This window comes from Myxine glutinosa, chromosome 2 (genome assembly GCF_964187855.1).
Source record: "Myxine glutinosa chromosome 2, kmMyxGlut1.1, whole genome shotgun sequence".
In the NCBI taxonomy this organism is placed as follows: Eukaryota; Metazoa; Chordata; class Myxini; order Myxiniformes; family Myxinidae; genus Myxine; species Myxine glutinosa.
The window spans coordinates 255,017,219-255,023,823 of record NC_136262.1 but is presented as its reverse complement, the minus strand read 5'-3'; the positions used below and the strand labels follow the sequence as shown (position 1 = coordinate 255,023,823).

General features: G+C 47.4%; 1 pseudogene; it reads left to right on the top strand.

Moving 5' to 3' along the window:
* Positions 1 to 3,501: 3,501 nt before the first annotated feature.
* LOC137422124 (chromosome-associated kinesin KIF4-like) lies at positions 3,502 to 4,728 on the top strand (annotated as a pseudogene).
* Positions 4,729 to 6,605: the final 1,877 nt, after the last annotated feature.

The window sequence follows — 6,605 nt, the reverse complement described above, 5'->3', positions numbered from 1 at the left end:
GGATGACAACCGATGGTTAACGCCCCACCGACGCAAGAAGTCTTGGGTGTCATGTGCCGTGAATTCTGGCCCACAGTCAGATGCCAATTCGTCGGGGATACCATAAGTGGCGAAGTTCGACCGCAGACATTTCACTAGGCCTTGTGCCCCGCCAGTTGTTAGCTGAATGATTGGCCAATTAGAGTAACGATCAACGGTGACCAAATAACTCCGACCCTTGTGATGAAAGTAATCTGAACAAACGTACTGGAAAGGGTAGGCAGGTTCAGCTGAGGCTGTAGGTGGAGCGCTTGGTTGCGATGGGGCCATCCGATTGCAGTGTGAGCAGCGATCGCGCATCTCATGAATCTGGGGAGTGATTCCAGGCCAAAAGATCGAGCTGCTGGCCCGGGTGGTCATAGCCGTGACTCCTTGGTGAGCAGCATGAAGATTCTCAAGGACAAGCTTCCGTAGCTTCGGTGGGATGATAATCCTCCCCTTGTAGACCACTATGCCATCAATAGTGTAGAGGTGTTCACGGAAGGGAAAGTATTCCAAAATGGACACAGGGAAATCGTCCCGACTGGCAGGTAGACCCTGCTCAATAGAATTGAGTAACTGCAGCATCTGAGTGTCACTTGCTGTTTCGTCCCGAACATCGTCCCAAGTGACGGACCGCACAGAATCGAGTGTCTTGATGGCTGCCATAGAAATAGCCATTTCCATGCCAGTGTCGTCATCTGTGGTCCACAGCCCAGTCAAGGTGTGCTGTCTTAGTGTAGTCGATGTGGCCACATCCATAATGGAGGAAATGTCATCCACCAGTGGCAGTCGTTCCGATGGTCTGGCGCCCGACGGATGTCGTGAAATCGCATCTGGTACGCAGTGTCGTTTTCCCGGGATGTGGATAATTCGGAAACGATATGCTAGGGTCCTTTCTTTCAAGTTGGCAAGCCGCGTGTTATGGATGTCCTCTAATCGTCTGTCACCAAGAAGCTTGATTAAGGGCTTGTGATCGACGGCAATAATCAGGTTCTTGCATCCCAACACAAAATACTTTACTTTTTCCAGGCTGTCCGCCACTGCTAGAGCTTCACCCTCTATCGGAGCATAGCGCGACTCCGCTGCATGGGTGAAGCGGCCTCCAGCAAGGGTGATTTTCCAGCCATCGGGGCAGCACTGTGGGGTTTCACCAGGGCATCTGCAGTGTTTTTGGAGGAGCCAGAAGCCAATCCCATCCTTCGACCAGTCAGTTGCGAGACATGTCGTCCGTTCCTTGTCAAAGATCCGGACCCCATTTGCGACTTCAGATATGATGAGTCGTTTTGATTCTTCGAATAGGGATTGTAGTGTTGCATCCCAGTAGAAGGGGGTGCATGGTTTTAGGAGGTCCCGAAAAGGTCGCATCCTCTCGGTCATGCTGAAGCAGTATGTTACCTGATTGACTAACCCAAACCAGGAGCGAATGTCAGTAATTGTTTTTGGTGTGGGGAAGTCCTGTATCGCTTGGAGATACCTTTGGCATGGTCGTACACTGTCCATGGTGATCTCGAATCCAGCGAATTCGACCGTGTCCTGACCAAAATGGAATTTCGTCGGATTTTGCGTAATCCCATTACGGCCGCACAGGTCGAGCCAGTTGCATGCCTGAAAAAAGCTCTCTTCCAATGTGTCGCTCCACATGATGGTATCATCAATACATTTGGACTTGTTTTTGAAGTCCGATACAATTTCGTCAAATCGTCTGGAGTATCCATCACCTGAAGCGATGTAACCTTGGGGAGTGGTGCAGTAACGGTATCGGCCCCATGGTGTGATGAACGTTGTCAGATGGCGGTCACATTCTCTGATTGGAACGCTGTGATAGCCATTCCAGGCGTCTGTTACCGTCTTTTTGGTGTTATGTGGCACCGCCATTGCTTGATGGAAGGGTGACTGGGTGTGGTGGGTCTCACGTGTGCAGTGCGCATTCAGTGGTTGCAGATCAACTGTCCTCCGTGGGGTCCCATCCTTCTTTGGACAGACGACCATTCTGCTGCACCATGTCACTGGTTCACCAATTGGCACCGGTTCCAGAACCCCTAACCTGATGTCGCGATCGATACCAGCCTTGACTTCTGCCTGCCAGTGTAAGGGGACAGGCACTGGGGTGTGCACCGCTTTTGGTGTTGCCTCGGGGTCAACCATCAGTGTGAGAGGCGGACCTTCCATGTGGGGTAGTGGCTGGTGTTCGCAGACATTGAATGTGCTGCTTTTGTAGTACTCCAGTAGCCATTTCTCCAGCCTCTCTCGGTTCTCGTCAGTGGCCGGAAATGGGATAGATGTAGGCAGTGTAGGGGGAAGCGATCTTTCCGGGCAGTTACAATTTGCATCGATAACTGCTGCCACTGCAGCACCAACTGTGTTGGATTCGCCAATGGTTGGGAAGCTACTAGACACGAGGCCTAGATCGACGCATGCTTCACGACTGAGATACATGTTCCGTGTGTCAGGTGAGATGTAGCAGATTTGTCGGGTTTCAATAATGTCGCCATTGGCTGTGCGACCAGACAGGTGTAGGAGCATGGCGCCGATAATCCGGACCCTTCCACTGTTAACAGCATTCATCTTCAGGTTGACAGGTAACAGGTCTTCATTACGCAGCCCGAGTTTGTGGAAAATATTAAGTCCTGTGAGGCAGCTTTGACAGCCAGTGTCGGCCATGGCCTGGAGCCTGGCCGATTTTGGTCGGGATGACAGTGGCTGGCCGAAATGGTCATAAGATTCCTTATCGATCCGTGCCATGAGTTTTATGTACGGCTGTGGTTGAGACTTCTTCTTGGTCCAGCCAGAGAGGTGGTCAAATATATGGTGGGTTCGCTGTCGTGACGTAAAAGCCGTTAACAGAGAGGTCGTCGCTGTTCGTGGTCGTCACCATGATTGATTGTTCATAAACAAGAATGTATCAATTGAATGCAGGTTTATTAGCAACAACGATGAACAATCAATCTGCAAGACAAAGAAAGCGATGGTAGATATTAGAATAAGATAATAGATACAGAATATGCAAATAACAATGCGCAGTATTACACAAGATGAGAACGCAATAGAGAACAGCACCATACAAGAGTTGTCTACTGCAGCTGTGCCAAATCCAGGGCAAGCAGCTTGCGGTCATCCAAAACATCATTGAGGCGACATCTTGCCTCCTCCCTGCTTACCAAGACCTCTACCTCATTGGTCAACCAGCCCTTGATCTGAGCAGCCATTCCATCCTTGCCCCTCTGCTGCTGTCCCTTGCGTTCTCCCCAGCTTTCTTCTGCCGCTGCATCTCCCTCTTCAGTTTTGCGTCTAAGAACAGCCGCCTGCTTTTCATAGCCCCTCTCCAGCTTCAGCACCTCAAACTGGCATTTTCTCTCCTTCTCCTTGAGCTGTAGAACCTCATGATCCTTCTGTACACGACACTGATGGGATCGTGAGGTTCTCGAGCTCAATGAGAGGAGACAAAACGCCAGTTTGAGGTGCTGAAGCTGGAGAGGGGCGATGAAAAGCAGGCGGCCACTGATCTTGGCATATGGTCAAACGGGCTCAGGAAAAACATTCACCATGGGAGGAACTTCCCCAACCACTCAGGATGATTATGAAGTTGGAGGTCATACACCACTCTTTGATGGTATCTCTCAAAGATCCGAGATCGAATTTATGCTCAAAGTGTCCGACCTTGAGATTTACAATGAAGACTTTGATTTCCTCTACAACTCGAAAGAACGTCTGGTGTTGAGCATCAGAGAAGATGCCAAAGAGGGCATAAAGGTGGCCGGCTTGACAGAGAATATAGATTGCACTGCTGAGGACATGGTGAGATGCTTTGAGATGGGGAATTCGGCTCGATCTGCGAGTTCAACGACAATGAATGCCTAGTCACCCCACTCACATGCAATATTCACAATCTCCATGGAGCAGAAGCGTGGAGCACAATGTGACAGCTACTGTTGTGGCAAGTTACATTTAGTAGACCTCGCTGGGTCAGAACGGCAAAAGAAGACTAAAACTGAGGGTGATCGTCTCAAAGAGGGAATCGACATCAACCGTGGCCTTCCTTCCTTGGGAAATGTTATTAGTGCCCTCGGAGAGGATTCGAGAAGGAAGAACCACATTCCTTACCGTGACCCAAAGCTCACACGCATGTTGCAAGATTCCCTTGGTGGCAACAGTCACACACTGATGGTGGCATGTATCTGTCCAACCTTGAAGAAACTGTAAACACTCTTCGCTATGCAGACCGTGCATGCAAGATAGATATAAACCAAATTGTGAACTGTGGTCCTCAGGCTGCAGAGCTGCTGGCCCTGAAACAGCAAGTAAAGAAGCTAAGGGTACACCGTTTTGCAAGCGACAGGTGGAAGGGCACCGGAGCAGCTCAGTCATGGAAATACAGAGCCAGAGCAACAGCTCGCTGAGCACAATGCAGACCTACGAAAGAATGTTGATCGCCTGGTACGCCAAACTTCTCAACTGAGCGAGAGAGTTGTGTTTCTGGAGACGCAGAAAGAAAAGGTTCAGAAATCGATCCAGGATGTGAAACAGCATGAAGGGAGTAGTGTGGACATCAGTGCATTTACAAAGTCATTGGATGTGGTTGCAAATGGAGGAATTGAGCTGAGAAAACCGTTTGAGCTTCTGCAGAACCTTCAAAGCAAGATCGCTGAGCTGGAGGATTACGATGACCTGGTGCAGGATATCAACAGGCCAGCAAATGAGAAACTTTGAGGGTTCAGGTGATGAATCTTTCTCAGTGTAACATGCTGAGCGACAGGCAGAGTTGTCTCGAGAGCTGCTGCAGTTAGACGAAACACTGCACATGAAGGAAGAGCTGGCTCACCGCGTCGCGTTGGTTGAGACTACCATGCTCGTATTTAATGGCAGCTGCCAGGATAATCTTTTGGAAGAAAAAAAAAAAGTTCAAAACCTTGAGCGTGAGAAAGAGGAGCGAGATGCAGCTGTGCAAGAGGCCAAGAAAGATGCCACCCATGCCAAGACCAGCGATAAGCGTCGAAAAGGCTGTAGCTCTCTTCAGGATCGTCACCGAGCCCCGGATTGCTTCCAGTTGTCGTTCATTTGTGGGAATATTCCCGGGGATAAAATCTCAGTGAGGTTCTTCTTCATCATTCGTGGTACTCTAATTATCACTGGTACAATTTCGATGCTCTTCAGCTTCCAAGATCTCGACGTCATTTTTGAGGTTCTGGTATTTGGTCATTTTCTTGATTTCTGCGTTGTTTAGGCCAAAATCGCTGGGTACTGATATCTCAAACATCAATGTTGTATTTTCCTTTTTGTTCCTGAGTACAATGTCCAGACGCAATGCTTTGTTTTCTATGTTCACGCTCAATAGAATCATCAGGTTGTACAGTACGTGAGCATGACATCCTCATTTTCAATGTCCCGCCATCTGTTTAAATCCATTGGTGTGGAGTCCTTGATCTTGGTCATTTATTATAATTCGTTCGCTGTCCTCGTTGAGCTGACCTCTTCTTCGCCATTCCAATGAGCCTTCTTTGTCCATCCCCACTCTGTCCAATTAGTTTTTGTATTTTCCTGCTCTTTTGTCATTCTCCCAGTTGTTGGTGTATATTTCTTTATTTCTTTTTATATATTTGTTTTGTCTTTTTTGAAATTGTTGGGGCTGGATTTGTTGCTGTTTCATTTTCCTGTGTGGCATCTTTTATTCACTCCTGTTGTTGGAAATTTTTTGCAAGGTGAGGGATACTTTTTCAGGTTTAGTGTGTTCATGTTTGTTTACAAATTTCATCCGACTGTCTGTTGAGCATTTTACATGCTCAGCTAGTGTGTACGCACATTTGTGTTGTTGCCTGTTTCTCATTTGTTGATAAACTCATTTGTTTCAAACTCATTTGTTTCAAACATCTTCTGCCACCGAAGATAGACGCAGGTTACATTTTCACCCCTGTGTGTCTGTTTGCTTGTCTGTGAGCAGGATATCTCAAAACGTTGTGGATGGATTCACACGAAACTTGATGTTCAGGTTGGATGTGTGACAAGGAAAAATTGATTCGATTTTGGTGAAGATTTGAATCCGGACCTGAGAATTTAAGAAAAATCAATTGAAGTGATTCTTCACCATAGCAAAATATCTCAAAAACTTGTGGAGGAGTTATGACAAAACTTGGTGGATGGGTTGCGTAAGTGAGAAGAAGAAGCCGATTAGATTTTGGTTCATGTCTGGATCCAGATCTAGTCTATCAGCGGATACAAAACGTAAACTGTTCGGCCTGGCGGATGTATTCTCTCTACTTAGTGCCATTCTAGTTTGGCTATTAATTTGTCCTGATCGGCATGCATAGAGAGTCAGGTAATTGTTTTACTCTATCTCTCTGCCTGGTAGTCAAACAAAATTTAAAATCATTCCAAACAGGAAACGCACTGTTTGTAAGGATGTCATAAATGACACAAACAACAGGTACAAACTAGAACGGCACTCAGTAGAGAGCATACCTCCGCCAGGTGAACAGTTTACGTTTTGTATCCCAGAGTAGACCAGAAAATCACAATACGGAATCACATTTAATCAAAAGAATCCGTCCACAACCTTTTGAGATATCCTGCGAAATATCGTTTTTGGCCCT